Raw genomic sequence first — 15,636 nt, 5'->3', positions numbered from 1 at the left:
AGCGGCTTTGGTGTGTGTGTCACAGAGTATTAGACTAGGTAGGTGGGAGGGTTGGTGTCGAGGAGTGTCACATGTGTTCCATTGTGTGTGTGTGTGTGTGTGTGTGTGTGTGCTCTTTGCATTCATGTGTGTTATTTGGGTGTGTAGCCTGCTAATGTGATGTATCTACATTAATGTGCGCATGACATTTTGTCAGTTTCTTGACATGAGTGAATTGACATAAACTGCCTGCAGGCAGAGTGTCACCATGTGCAAACTAAAGCACACAGCAGAACCACATTACACATCAGTTCTAGTTACAGTTGTTATCATGTGGTAAAGGATTTAAACTAATCTGATAGCACTGAATAAATGCACAAATGTCAGCAAGTGAAACTAAATGGATGGAATGAACTGGGTTATTCTCGTGGTGGGAAAGATGTGGCTGACTGAGGAAGGGGAATATTTTAGGATGCCTCTCACTCTAAATAAAGTGAACAGCAATGATCACTAATGCATGGTTCTCCTGATTCTAATAAATTACTACTTACTAATTGTGAGTAAGTAATTGTAGGTATACTCCGTAATTTTAACACAGAAAACACTGGTCAATTCCCTGCCAAAAAAAACATTGTTTGGGCCACTAGGGGGCAGAAGACCTCCACACAACAAGGTGACAGACACGCTATGTGTTGGCAAACAGTTCGCCTATTTACACAAATCATCACACAGCAATTAACACAAAATTTACACACAGCATTATAAGCATTCATTTGGAGAGGTGTTTCAAACCATGGATGTAAGTCCAATATTCTCCTTTTAGCTCTGTTTTGGTCTCCACCACTGAGAAAAGGATATAGGGTTAGCATGGTTCCTATCACTTCTACTGTACTTTTTCAATAAACAGGCATAAAACCAATAGGCCTACATATAAAAAAAGAAAGAAAAATATATTTGGCATTTTATCTTGATGTTCCGCTGTCTTCACCAGCTAGTCCCTAACTTTGTCTATCTGCTGTTTGGAGCTGGGCCAACTCCTGCTGGTGCTGGAAACGCAGTTGATGAGAGCGGTGAGATTCAACTAAACCAAGACAATGCGGTAAAAGAGGCTGAAAGCTCTTTGGAGCAGCCAAGTTGGGTGAAAACCCTGTGTGGATTTGTTAGTGTGAGCAGCTCCTTCACAGTCATATGATTCACTAAATACAGTATAAAAAACAGTAGCATATTAATGCAGAGGTGTCATTTACACTTGGGACATGTCCCCACCACATTTTGAAATGGCTGATTTTGTCCCCATCTCTTTTTGTAAGAAAAAAATCTTCTAAAAAATAGCTTTCACCAAGAAATGTTGACTAATGAAACTAATGAAAATGCTTTGAGAAAGGGTAATTTGCACAATAACATGCAATGCAATTTAAGAAGAAACAGCTAAAAAAAAAAAACAAGCAGCTGATTACTGCATTATATTCTGTTGTATTTTTATTTTTATGAATTGTCACCTGCCAGCAGATCTTTTTTGTTTCCCTTTATATAAATAAAGACATTTCCACTGTAGTTTGGAGCAGAAAACATCTCCAGAATGCAGGACATTAAAGTGCTTATTTCTTTAGCATTTCTTATTTCTTCAAAATATTTTAAAATCTCTTCTCGTCTTGTTCTTGTACATCGTCACATATCGTGACCCAAGTGTATCATCACGCCCCTAATCCAAACCCAACTGCTTTTCAACACAAAGGGACGCCTTTATAATAGTGTGCACATACCAACCTTATGGATATCAATAAACACTGCCATTTTATACAGGCTTTATGAAGTACTCACGCCCACAAAGGGACTGAATATACATGGCCCTCATATGAGGAGGGCCCACAAAGACGCTGTGGATGTGGGGAGGGGCACATAGAGAATGCCCAAAACAACCACCTGGACTTCAGCATGTAATGAGTCAGAACACCCAGCAGTGGGCAGCAACACCGTATTGCACAATGCAACAGGTGGTTGACAAGGCTAAATTGCTGCAATTTTGTAGCCAGGGAATGCAGGAACAGTTGGTAAAAGAGATGCTTGAAGATAATTAGTATACATTATGAGCAGTTCATTCTCCTCAATAGTTCATTCTCCTCAACTGTCACTGTGTCCTTTAAAAAGTTTCTCCTGACTGGTGATTTACTTTGAGAAATGTCAAAATGCTAGATCTTAAGCAAAGGGACTGTATGAACTAGTCAGCTAATGAAACATGACCAACATACAGTACGTTGTCAAGCATCACAAAATGTTAATGTAACAGTAGTACTTGTTGAAGTAGAATATGATTGTTTAAAGTTTAACAATATGCATGATAGAAACAACCATGATCACTAATATGAAGAGAATCAAGCATGCTCTGATAACAAAAGTGGAAGATAAGTGAAGTAGAAGTTTGAAGTGAAAGCAACATAAACAGAGATACCTAAATTATATATCCAAAACCCCAGACAGCTCTGGCAGAGGAAGCATAGATAGAAGAAAGGTGAGACAAAGGAGTGGCAGATGGGAGCAGACTGACAGGTACGTCGGCTTAAACAGTAAGGCAGATGGACAGGCAGATAAACTCAGTGTCAGACAAAAAGACAGACTGAAAGAAAAGAACCATGCAGATGGACAAGCGGTCATAAAAAAAAAGAGCAGATGCAGTCCAGTCCAACAACACAAAATTTACAGAGGATTTGAATTAACATGACTCTGACACGGCCTAAACAAAACAATTTAACATTTTAGGGTGTGAAAACATTGTGCTTATTTCGGGGTGATATACTAAATGCTATGCTCAGTTACATTAAATTGCACAGGTATTCTATCCCAAAAGGGCAAATAGCCATGCTTTTTAAGTGAATCTACAATACAAATACACACTGAAAAAAAACAACATGACAGGACAATTTTCTTTTAGGCCTGGTTGGCGGTCAATGTTCTACTGTTCCTAATGAGATACTGTAACTCTTCCAAGCTGCAACTGTCAAGTCAGGGTCATTAAGGGGGTGGCTCAAATTGTTCAGATTGGAAATCCCCTTTTTCAGTGGAATAATGAATGTCAGTGTAGGCCTGATGAGCGGACTGGACACCATCCGCCACAGTCATCCAATTTGTTCTTGTCCAGGGTCAAAGGTCAAATGAACAGCCTAAAACAGAGCATATGGTTTTTACCACTGTGCACTACTGTAACTAGGTTTTTAAGGTTACTAATCTTTTAGAGTCATATATGTTGTTAAATGTACTGTATATAGTTTAGCAGTATATTATTTACATTATTTATCATTATAATCAACAGTAAAATCTGTATGAAATGTGTCATCACAGAAGACATACAGTATAGACACAGATACCAGTTTATTAGACACACCTGCACCATTGAAGCAATCCAATATGACTCTGCAATAAATCAAAACCCTTCAGTTTCTGTTGACAACGTATCAGAGAGGTGTTGATTCTGTCTTAAGGTAGTTTTGAGCCTGTAGTGTTGTATCAGACTGTGTAATGTTGACACACGTGTTTTTCCTTCTCCATTTACATTCACCAGGGAGGATTAAAGGTCACTGCTTTGGATAATGAGATGTTACTGTCATCCAATTTATTGGTGCTGCTGCATAGAGCACCAGGAGCCATTAATGGATTTAATGTGTTTCTGTACTCATCACATAACAGGTAAGCTACATAAATAATAAATAAATAAATAAATAAATCAGGGCCCTGTCTCATGAAGTAGGATTCACAATTTAGCTGAATCACTGTGTTAAACCTGGAAAAGCTTCCATCCATGTCCTCATGGGAAGGGGTTTAGGGTTTTACTGAGCAAATATATATTATTCAATGATTTGTATTACTGGCTCCATGTACCGACTGATGCAACTTGTTGTTATGAAAATGGTCATTTAATTGACAGGCAATTGTGATCTGTTTTATTTAATGAGCTGGTCTAGGAAAACAGTATTTGTTGACTATATCTGGAATCTTCAGGGCCTTTGTACACATACAGTAGGTATACAATTAGTGGGAGAGTTTACACAAAATGTCCCTCATGTCAAGTGTCTGACTTGTTTGTCTTCAGTCAGCAGTACATATTCATGCAAAATAAAATTCATGTTACTCAATGTATTTATCTTGGCATTTACTATTTGGCCTGCCAGATTTTTTCCCTACCCTCTCCTTAAACTGAAAAAAAGAGTCATCATGAAAACAAAATGTTGCACATAGTTGAAAATGAGCTTGATCCAAATAATAATCAAGAAATACAAATTAAAAGTAATAGTCAAGAATCCAAGGTGGGTACAGTTTCAAGTATCATAAATAGTTTGGTAATATAGCACATTTATGCTCATGTTGCCAACTTTTGCACATACACATGTATTATAGTATTATAGTATTTTTTATATTTTTTTTGTATACTTGTACATTTTGATCTCCTTACTTATTAAATATTTACATTACTATTATGTTTTATGTATATTGTAAGCACCAATTCATACAAAGGCATATTCCTCGTATGTGAAAATGTACCTGGCAATAAACCAGATTCTGATTCATCTGTTTCACCATGTACTAAAACTGCATTAATGTATGCATTTTTACACATGAAAAGTAATGCAAATGTCAAAACCATCATAATCCTGCTGCAGGACACCTGCATCTGTTTTTCCCATGGTTTTTCCATGTCACATTCCTTGGACCTCAGACCTGGGATCAGTGCTGATAGCTCAGCCTCCATAATCCCTTCATTGTTAGGACCCGCCCACTCAGCCGGGTGATTGACAGCCGGCTCCTCCAACGAGGCGGTGGCCGACATTTCTGGCCTCCTCCTTCCTCCCCTCCTCGTTATCCGACTTTGTTGCTCTCCTGGCCCGCTAGTCTGTTTCCAGTCTCTCCGGGGAGCCAAAGAACAGCTAGACGAACCCCCGACCATGGAAGGCGACAACATAATAATGCCTGTTTGACTCGGGGACATTTTCCAAGGTACGTTTGGTGATTTAAACTGTTCAAACCGGGGAGGAGGGAATTAGCGGCTGGGAAGCGGACTGCGTGGTGGGTTGGGGGGGGGGAGAAAAGTTTGTCCGCCTTACTACGCGGTGACGGGACAGGAGGGAAGAGGGGAAATGTACTCCAGTGTTATTCACAGCGGCGGTGTGTCATGCTCCTAGCATGTACGTTGGCCCCTCTTTAGCTTGTGTAGCTCCCTGAACAATTGTTATATAACATGTCTTTTAATTATATGACCAATAATATGCCTCCACCAATGTCACATAAATGAATGGCAATATTCATATATCATTTCTTCAAATTTTATATCTTATAATTATAAGATAAACTGAACATAGAATGTTTTGTCACTGAAAACACGGATAAAACATGTTGCTGCAGCTGCATTTTGGGTAACATTTTAATTTAGGCCCTTTTGTTTGTGAAAATTGTAGGAAGAAAGTAGCAGCACTCAAGCTAATTATCAGATATTATTGAGGAAATGTGGCTTCATTTAAAATTTATTACATTATTAGAGTTAATTTACTCAAAAATCCTCAATTCGATAGACTCATAGCCTGCCTATTTTTGTGTGCATGCAACACTGTATTTGATCGGGAAAGTAAGGAAACGTTAGAGCTCCACATATAAAAGCACTGCTGTTGCTTTGGTAGTCATTTACTTGTTTTGCTTCAAATTCTCAAACACGTGCACAGAAACACACTTAGATGAAGCCTGCCACTGAAATCGTGAGTCATCCAAAAGCACTTGTTTGTGTGATAAACACCATTAGTCTTCATCCTGCTCTTTCCTTTTGTATATTTATATGCACAATTATTATAGTTCAGGCACCAGTAAAGGTTAATGCACCAAGTCCGCAATTAGAAACAAATAACTCTACACACATACAGATGGAGAGAGAGGGAGAGACAGAAAAAGACAGGGACAGTGGGAGGGGGTCTCACTACAGATGTGCATTCCTCCAGCCAGTGGAGTGATCAAGCCTTTAAATAGAGCTTAACAGGAATGCAAACAGACGGAGCAGAAAGGCAAAGCCTGGGGGCGTCTCAGGAGTAGGAGAAGAAAGGTAGGTGGTGGAAGGAGACAAAAGTACCTCTTTCTCAAATTTCTCCCAATTTTGAAAAGTGGGTCAAAGTTCATGCTGTGAAGGGGAATACCACTCTTCTATAGCTTAAAGCCGCTAAGAAAGTCAAGGTTAAGTTGTTTAGGAGGAAGATTTAAAAATGGATCTGTGTTCTTGCGTCACTCTGTAACATTTCACATTGTGTATTGGTGACAGAATTTGAGCCCTACCCACGAATCCTGTGATGTGACGTCAGTTTATGCTCTTGTTTATCAACCAGGCCGGTCTGCGATGCTTCAAAGAGACGATTCAGTGAGCAGATGAAATGATGTGATGATGACAGATAGAGCACATGTTGTTAAGAGCACTGAAGGAGATTTTCATTCATGTCTTATAGCCTGCATTTCAGTTTTGAGTCGCTGTGGAACTGGATTTAAATCTGTTATGTAAGGTCAGACGTTGCTCAGGGTGTTATCGGTTTGTTCAATTTGCCCCCATCACATTTCGCAGTTTGATTGGGATTGGCCCAATCAGAATGGACTGTAATGACCTTTTTATATCTGTTTGTAGACAAATGGCTTGTCTCTGTTGGTTAGTTGAGAAATGGAAGGTAAGAGTTCACACTCGCAGACTGTAGTATGTTGGCTGTCTGTTGACCAATTGGAGGCAGTTTTCCTCCCCACTCCCCTGTGACAGTTAAACAGAAAGACATACTTCAGCCAGTCTTGCTTGGTGTTATTGTGGCCCAGGTTTTCAGTGTTTCCCAGTTTGATCACTGTTTATTTCTTTGCTTTAAAATCCATCCTGCTATTTTAACTTCATCAACTGAGTCTATGCAGTGAGAGACTGGCTGAGATTGTTGTTTCGTTTTAGCCAGAGTCACTATAGGCTCTGTTGAGAGAAGAGCCACAACACCTGGCCACTCCCTGCAGTATCTCTGTCAATTACAACAGTGTTTACTGTTAACAGATTTCACTTCACAGACTGAGTGGCTGGATCAGGAATGTGTTCCTTATTTTTCAAATTCATGTTACATTAAAGAAAGCTGGCTTTGAAACTGTCTAGCAGAACATCCGCTGTTCCACTGTCTTGATAACTTTACCACTGTGAAACTAAATGTACACACAGTAAGAAAAATGAGAGACACTTGGCACCTTGGTTTTTACCTCAGGGAAGTTAGTTAGCCTACCCATGGATTCCCAAGTATACTGTCTCTATAAAAGGAAAATTGTAGTGTATTTTTGCTTCACAAATATTGTGTCCTGTAAATAGATTATTTAGAGATGGTGAACAAATGTGCGCTTTGGACTTGGACGCTACATGTCCAAAAAAGGAAAGGAAACCCAAGGTGTGGAGATTTCTGAGATAAGTAAAATACCCATGGCTGACATCTACTCATTTTGCCACATTTGCTGCCTGTTAGGGTTAAGATAAAATATACATATTTCTTTGTAATAAAAGTTACGAGTGTATACGCTCACGTCTTAAGGCAACCTATGTGAATCATTTAGTTTAGTATGGCTTTGTGTAGTCAAGATGGAGTCTTGTACTTATCAAAGTTCTGAGAATAACACTGACGATGACTTTAGCAAGCCCACTTTTGAGTAAATAAGTTATTTGCACACACAATCATCAGGAGAATTACCTCTAGTTAGAGTTAATTGTGGGAGCAACGTTTAAGAGTAGCTCTGAAGTTATCACACGATTGATCACATGAAGCACAGAGAGGAATAATTAGAGAAAAGCCCAGAACTATGCAGTTTGATAAATACAGACCTACAACTATTTAGTCTAACTTAGTCTGCTTCAGTTCATTTTTTAGTACAGCTCAGTTAAACTCTCCTCCTAACACCTTATTTTAGTTTAAGAAAGGTACTGTTATTCAGCTGGCCTTCTGCTCCGCATGATTCCCTGCAGACAGCTCCCACTGGCAGTCCAATCCCTGCGCTTGCTCTGGCCAAAAACCACACGCACACAAGTATGCACAGGCTCCACTTAGACCTTCACACAGACTCATGCATGCAGATATACATGGATTGGCACATACTTAGTGTGCACTCGTATAATCACAAGCACACAGAGCTAAACGCAGTCCAAGCCTCCAAACTCTCTTCTCCACACTCATATTTCACTAGTCACACACAGACGGCCCACGGCAATCAACTTTAAATTAGAGAGAAGGCTGCTCCAAGAACTTGAGAGTTGCTTGCCAGGTCTGAGGCCATACTGTTCTTGGTGTGTGCGCATCTGTGTGTGTGTGTGTGTGTGTGTGAGAGAGAGAGAGCCAGCTCTTGATATTAAACCAACTTTGAGGGGCCTAGAGTGGGGTATTTCTTCTCCTCTGTGCTGCTGTTCATGCACTTTATCCCTGCTCATACTTACCAGGAGATCTGCTCAATTGTTCAGTGCGTTTGAGGAGTTTGTCTGCGAGAAAGAGTTGTAAGTTATTTAATCCCAACCTGGCTTGTTTATACTGTAGTTTTTTTCTCCTGATTGTCTACATGTGCTACAGTTCATACAGATCCAAGCCACAAGGTCAAGCCACTTAAGTGTGGCTCGGAGCTGTGGCTTCTTTTGAGGTCAACTGACCAATAAGGATTGTGATAGTGGGATGAAAGTGTAATATTTGCTAGACAATAAGGGATTTCCTATCTAAGCTAATGCTGCCGTCAGTGCTAGCTCTGCCTGTTCTACATAAAACTTCCTTTATGATGGTTGAATACATAATGGCAGCACTGCAAAGAAACGCTGTACTCGCTCTTTGATATATGGGAGCTGATCACAAACATCTGAAAGTTGCTGCATCTGTTTTAGATTTTTTTTGCCAGCAGACACCATTTTTGAAACATATATCATACGTTATAATGGATAAATATTGTATATACGACTATTAAAGCGCATTGCATGAAATTCAACAATGACAACAAAAAGAACAAGCCACGTCACCGTTGCAGAGATTGATAGAGCTCTATTGCAAGTCTTGGACCGAACAGTAAACAGGTCAATGTGGATACATGATTAAACAACTCCTTACTTCTTTATTCACTCTTATAACCGCAATGTTCCTATCCATTGGCTGCAGACATATTGTCTTTGGCACTACTGTTTAAGGCCAAATGAAGTCATCATATTTGTTACTGATTAGCCTAGGAGACTTTATCAGGGTGGGTGATGGTGTATTTTTGTTGTTTCACGTTTGCGTGCCACCACGGCCGCTGAAAGGGAAGAAGCTGCAGGAGTATGAAGTTTCAAGCTGCGCTTGCGTAATGGGATCCTTTCCTAAACAGGATGAGCTCAAACTTTATTGTGCCCAAACATGGTTATCATCTGTATCTTTAGCTATATAGGAGTAGTAGGCTACATCCTTCTTTACCCACTATTTACATTTACAATTAAATTCTATTCAGCTTTATTGGCATGAATGTAAAACAACCATATTGCCAAAGCTACAAATAAATTACAAAAGAATATTTAATATTAATATTTAATCTCTAGCACACATCTCAGTTTATAAAATATGTGGATGTAAAGATGTAGGCCTTTCACACCATCTGGAAGGTTGGTATTAGTTTACAATAGGGATGGTGGAAATGGCCAAACATTTTATCACAATTAAAAAGTTCACATCAGTCGATATTGATAATTATAAAGCTAAATGTCAAATCATTATTTCTTTTCAAGTTAGAGTTGAGTTGAAACCAGATGGTAAACTGCGGTTTTAAGTTATTCTTTATGGTTAGAACATGGCATCACTACACGGCACTTGCCAAACAGTGGATCACTTAACAAGTCTGAGGTAGAACATTTAAAACAATTATGATAAAATCTTTTTTTCAACAAATATGCATGAGTAAAAGCAAGTAAAATAATTTTTCAGTTCAGTTTCTCAACAAAATGAATGTCTTAATAGAAAAATTAAACATTTGTTATATTGTTATTGAGGAAAATGAGTTTGCGTTAATTATCATTATTGTTTTATTGCCTAGCCGTATTTTACAAGCCCTAAATTAAAGACATTAGATATAATATATAATATATAAAACTCCATTTTACAACAGCAATACATTTAAGAGTAGTCCTGGTAGTAGTTCTTTAACCAGAAATGGTTTCTGGGTTGGTTTCTTATGGCTGGTTGGTTTCTTATGAAAACGTAGCCTCTCTTTTTAGAAAAGCAATCTTGTGGCTGGATTAAGGCTACTTTGATTGCCTGCAGGAAAATGTATTCTAAGAAGTTAATGACACACTTTAGATCAAGAAAAAAAACATGTTATAAGATTAAAACGCCTTGATTGATAATGTAAAGAAAGACGAAAGCACTCACTTACACTTTTACTCCTGCAAATGGCCAGCAGCAGAGGACTGGATGATGCTGACAGCTCCAGAGGATGCTTATCACTTGTTGGGGTGATTAACTGCGAAGCTTGGTTGTTCTGAAATAACCGTGTGCTCAGAAAGTTCCAGGAAAGATGAATGTTAAAGAATGTGCTTCCTTGCAAATGTGTGCTGTGATCCTCTGGACTTCCACGGGTTTCCACTGCAGGAAAACTATAACATTTGTATCTATTGGCCACAGAGGAAGATAAACCCGAAGTTCACTGACTTCTTTTACCATCTTACCATCTGTGAGGTCTGTGTGAGGTTTGTGTCTGACTGTGACCAACATTCCAGTATCTCAAAAATGAATGACGATGTGTATGAAATTTGCTGTGCACTTTTGACATATTGCTGCAATCTTGCCCGTGAAAGCAACATCTATTAGGTTAGCCATATATTCTGTTACTACTCTTTCAAGCGCAGTGTTGACTGTGAAAACAGCTAACTGGGGAGATTATTAGAGCTTGGCAGAATATTAGCCTGTGCTGGAAAAACACCCTATTGATTGCTTCGGTATAAAATTCTACCTCCAAATCTCGAGTGGTTACGTGCCAAACCAGCATGAAGAACACTGTGGATTGATTTACAAGCTGCTGTGGCAAAAAATGCACCAGCGTTTTGGCTGCTTGCTGTTGACTCCCGCCCTGCAGGTGTTCATATTTACCGTCACTGCCATCATTAAAATGCTCTGTTTGTGAACCTGATGGCTGACATGGAATTAAAGCAGCTGAGCACATAGATCCACCATCTTGTTCTTTGAAGAGGCTCATCGATGCCCTCTCAGTGGGGTTCATTTTCAGTGAAGAGACCTGAGAGCTAAAGGGAAAGAAAACAAATGTAGCTCTTACTTTTTGCCTTTGTTCAGTATAAACAGAGCTGTTGGTGTAGTTTCATGTCTCTCTCCATTGCAAGATAGGCAGCCAGAGAACCTTGTGACTTGAAATGTAACTATGCGTCCATTGTGCACATTTACTACTCTGGTGAACAAAATAACCCACACTTTGGTGTTTCATCGTTATGCTTGTCTCAAATCTATGGATTTTGTGAAGAGTATATTAGACCTGCAATGATTAACCAAATAATCAATAAGTTGTCAACTATTAAATGAATCGCCAGCTACTTTGATATTTGATCAGTTTTAATCTGATTCCAGCTTCTTAAATGTAAATATTTTCTGGTTTCAGTACACCTTTATGACAGTAAACTGAATATCTTTGTTTTGGGGACAAAACAAGACATTTGTGGACATCATCTTGAGCTTCGGGAAACACTCAACAACAATTTTTTGACATTTTATAGACTAAATCTATTAATCGATTTAACTTAATCGAGAAAGTTATCATCAGATTAATTGAACAATCGTTAGTTGCAGTCCTAGTGTGTGTATATACAGGATATCAGTGCTTATTAGTACCAAAACAATTACGTCCACAAAATACTAAAGACACTAAAGACATTGTTTGGGGAACAGCAATCAGTAATCCTTAAAGTGTGGCTTGTTGATAGCTTTTGCCAGGTTTAGGAATTAGTTAACATAGGGTTTTGGAAAATGAAAAGGATTTTTAGTTGCAGCCCTTCTCTTTAAAAAACATGATTTATGAATGTTTATTCATGATTTATTTGTTTTAAACTAGATCGGCAGTGTTTTTAAGAGTCAAGCCCCGTCTACTCTGGCTTAAGTGTATGGTACATTTAAAATCCCACTCCACTCCCCCATGTGTTCTGCTTGTTGTTACTTGACTGAGATGTTTGAGCTTTTCTGTGCAGAATGATGTATGTGCAGAGTTTGTTTTCACATTCATCTGCTGAAGAGGGGGAAGTTTCTCTGTGCTCACCTTAAATCTCAGTTTGACACCTGCAGCATTATGACTTCACAACTAGCATGGGCAATCATTTTTCACAGCATGCACCTTACACAAGTGTACCCAAGCGTAAGGTGCAAACTTGAAACCTTCAGTGCACGCACATAGGCTGACTAACTGTATATAAGAGGTGGATGCAGCCTCTAGGTCTGAAAAGTGAAGCCAATGTGGAAGTGGCTTAAATTTGCTTTCTTTCTAATAATCAGCAGGGGGCAACTCCACTGGTTGCAAAAAGAAGTCCGATTATATAGTCCATGACAAAATGACCGTACTTATCATGCGATGTATTATCTCAGTAAACACTTTATTAATGCATTTGTGGTCTAGTTTCTAGTACCTTGTGATTGACACTGCTCATTAGTTATGGGTAAAGCCAGCATTCAAGTACCTAAAAGTATGAGATGCATCAAAGAGAGAGAGGTATGGGATGTAGTTGTGAAAGTGAAGTGTTTCAGTGGACCATCTTGTGTTTGTGTATTTCTGCTGCTACGAAGCAACTATTTTTACAGGACTGGTCATATATAATTGATAGATATGTCTGTTTGAATTATGTGACAGTCAGTTATGATGTAGCAAAATGCCTCTGGAGTAGCAAAAGTGAGTGTGCGTGTGTGTGATGATGACATAATGTTGGAATGTCTATGTAAGATACGTATGAACCTGCTTTAGTCTTTAACACACATCTCTATTTCCCCTCTCTTCTATTCTTCCTTAAGTTTTACTTCTCCCTCGCTCACTCTTAACCTTTGTTTCCATGTTTCCCTTTGCTTTTGCCCCTGCATTTTTATTGTTTTGTTTGCTTGCGGTCTGTCTGCCTGCCTCGCTTTGCCTTCTTCCTGGTTTCTGCTGTCTTTGTTGTCTTCATGGAGTGTTAAAGGAGTTTACACGTGTGTTATCGAGCATGGTGATCATATCTGATTTGGCAGGCAGGTGACAGAAGTAAATGAGAATGAAGCCAAAACTAGACTTGTAATGTTTCTTAGATGACTATGTGCGGACACTGTGGCTTAAAATTTCCAGATTCTAATATTTTGCAAGGTTTTTTTTGTCATCAATTTACAAATAATTTCTTAAACTGTCGGCGAGTAGTTTAAGTTGGCGAAAACTAACCATCCTTCACCACAGGGGTGGCATCAGGCATCATATAGGTGTCATATGGCATCTTGGGTATTGTCATATGATGACTTTTCATTTGATGTCCTCCGTCCTTCCAACATGTATATTCTGAATAGACGCGTAACAGGAGTGGATCTGAACTCTCTGATAGTGGGTGCCAGCTCTCGGCATACAACATGGTAATGCATTGTGTTCTCACTGTCATCACACACGGCAAATACGTCAGTCAGCAGTAGATACGATTTTAAGGTATGACAGATGCAGGAGGAAGCTTGAAAGAAAATAATCTGGGGAGAGCAGACCTACATGGGGCTCAGTCTGAGAGAATGAGTGAGAGGATCTGAATAAATGTGAGTGATAAATGAAATATGGCTAAATATGATGGTACAATTTGAACACAAACTATGTATTAATACCAGATGTAAACAGGACCCGTGTCCCGTTTACAATTTGTTTGGCACAAGTTAAATTATTTATTTGTCTCTTACAGTGAAGCAGTTGGTGGAAATGAAATGTGTTATTCTCTCCAACAATGCTCATACAAAAATGTACAAAAGAAAAACACATTACACAAGTAAGAGACTCATTTAGACTCATTCTTTATTTATATAATTCTTCTTAAAAATTAAGTTGTTTAGGTGTGTTTTCCAGATGTTTTCTAAAGAGAAACACATTTTTGTGCATTTATGGACATTAAAAGTTCATTGTTCGCTCTTAATGTTCTTGGAAATGTTTGGACTTTTCAATCAGTGAGTAAAAATTAAGCTGAAATAAATGAATGAAAAAAAACCTACTGTGCTGGAACTGCTTGAAAATTGTGGTTTGTTACAATTGGTCTAAATGACGTCTGAGTTGTGAGCTCACATCATCAAATTTACCTTGAGTAAACGGTACATCAGAGCTGGCTAAATATGGCATTGTCTCCCGACTGCAGTTAGAGGGAATTTTTCGACTAAACTGCATGTTCTTTTGAAGGCAGTTTTATTGCCGGTGTTAAGGTTGGTTGCAATGAGTCAGGCAGTCCAGTGAAAATCTATCCTGTCAACAAATGATCCTCCACATTTGTTTCTTCTTGCTAACTACATGGCGTTAAACACATCAGACTGAAGTTGTTACTAGGTCGCAGTCAAGAGATATTGCTACATGAAAATATGCAGCATGCACCCATCCTTCATTTTCATGCACACAATGCGTAATTGACCATTCAAGGTAGAATAGAAGCAAACTGCTCTCAACTAGATAACAGACTGCAACTTTCAGAGGCTGAAGGACAACACCTTTTAGGGTTGACAAAAGGATTAAATACTGTGAATGAGACAACGTATCAAATCAAAAGCCACATTAGACAGTAATGGGGAGGAGACGCATGCCTCTGTGTCATGTATTAGATAAGCATATCTGATGACCATATGGACCCTGTCTAAATGGTTTTTAAATAGATGGTTTTCCCTGGGTCAACATTAGGCTAATGTGTTAGATAACATTACAGAGGGAGACAGCAACAGCATGGGAAAAAACAAGTCGAACTTTGAATATCTGTTGTGTCTTTCCGTCGACCTGTTTTTATGCACATTTTCAATTTTTGGAAACACCAGAATTTTAAAAGAAAGTCTCAAAATATTGCAAAACAGTTTGTGCACTCACTTGGTGGCGGTAGAAAAGTTGATGTATTGATTTTAAAATGAAAAAAACATTGAAGTTGAAAGTTTACATACACCTGAGCCAAATACATTTAGTCTCAGTTTTTCACATTTCTTGACATTTAATCCTAGTAAACATTCCCTATCTTAGCTCAGTTATGATCACTACTTTATTTTAAAGTCAGAAGTTTACATACACTGAGTTAGTATATGGTAGCATTGCCTTTTTAAATAGTTCAACTTGGGTCAAACGTTTTGGTAGCCTTTCACAAGCTTGGTTATAGATACTTTTGTAGCCAACGTTTCCTCCAGCAGCTTCACAAGGTCCTTTGCTGTTGTTCTGGGATTGGGTTGCACTTTTTCGCGCCAATGTACTTTCATCTCTAGGAGATCTGATGCGTCTCCTTCCTGAGCGGTATGATAGCTGTGTGGTCCCATGGTGTACTGTTGTTTGTACAGATGAACTTCAAGTGTGTGGAACTTGGTCCCAAGGATAAACCACAGTTGTGGAGTTCCACAAGGGTTTTAGCTGTTGATTTTCCAATAATATCAAGCAGCGAGACACTGAGTTTGAAGGTCGGCCTTAAAATAC

At 38.8% G+C, this 15,636-nt stretch overlaps 1 protein-coding gene across 3 annotated transcripts in view; it reads left to right on the top strand.

Moving 5' to 3' along the window:
- The first annotated feature begins 4,812 nt into the window (after positions 1-4,812).
- il11ra (interleukin 11 receptor, alpha) overlaps positions 4,813-15,636 on the top strand; it is a 48,638-nt gene continuing 37,814 nt past the window's right edge. For 2 of the 3 annotated variants that reach the window (XM_038734307.1, XM_038734308.1), the window contains exon 1: positions 4,813-4,965. The gene's annotated coding sequence lies outside the window, so the exon portion shown is untranslated. Of the gene's footprint in view, positions 4,966-5,934; positions 6,056-15,636 lie in introns of those variants that run through there. The other variant, XM_038734309.1, reaches the window with a different exon arrangement.

Source organism: Micropterus salmoides, unplaced genomic scaffold (assembly GCF_014851395.1).
Source record: "Micropterus salmoides isolate LMB-PRFRI ecotype aquatic unplaced genomic scaffold, ASM1485139v1 Ms_hic_scaffold_20, whole genome shotgun sequence".
In the NCBI taxonomy this organism is placed as follows: Eukaryota; Metazoa; Chordata; class Actinopteri; order Centrarchiformes; family Centrarchidae; genus Micropterus; species Micropterus salmoides.
This window is presented reverse-complemented; position numbering and strand designations above follow the sequence as displayed.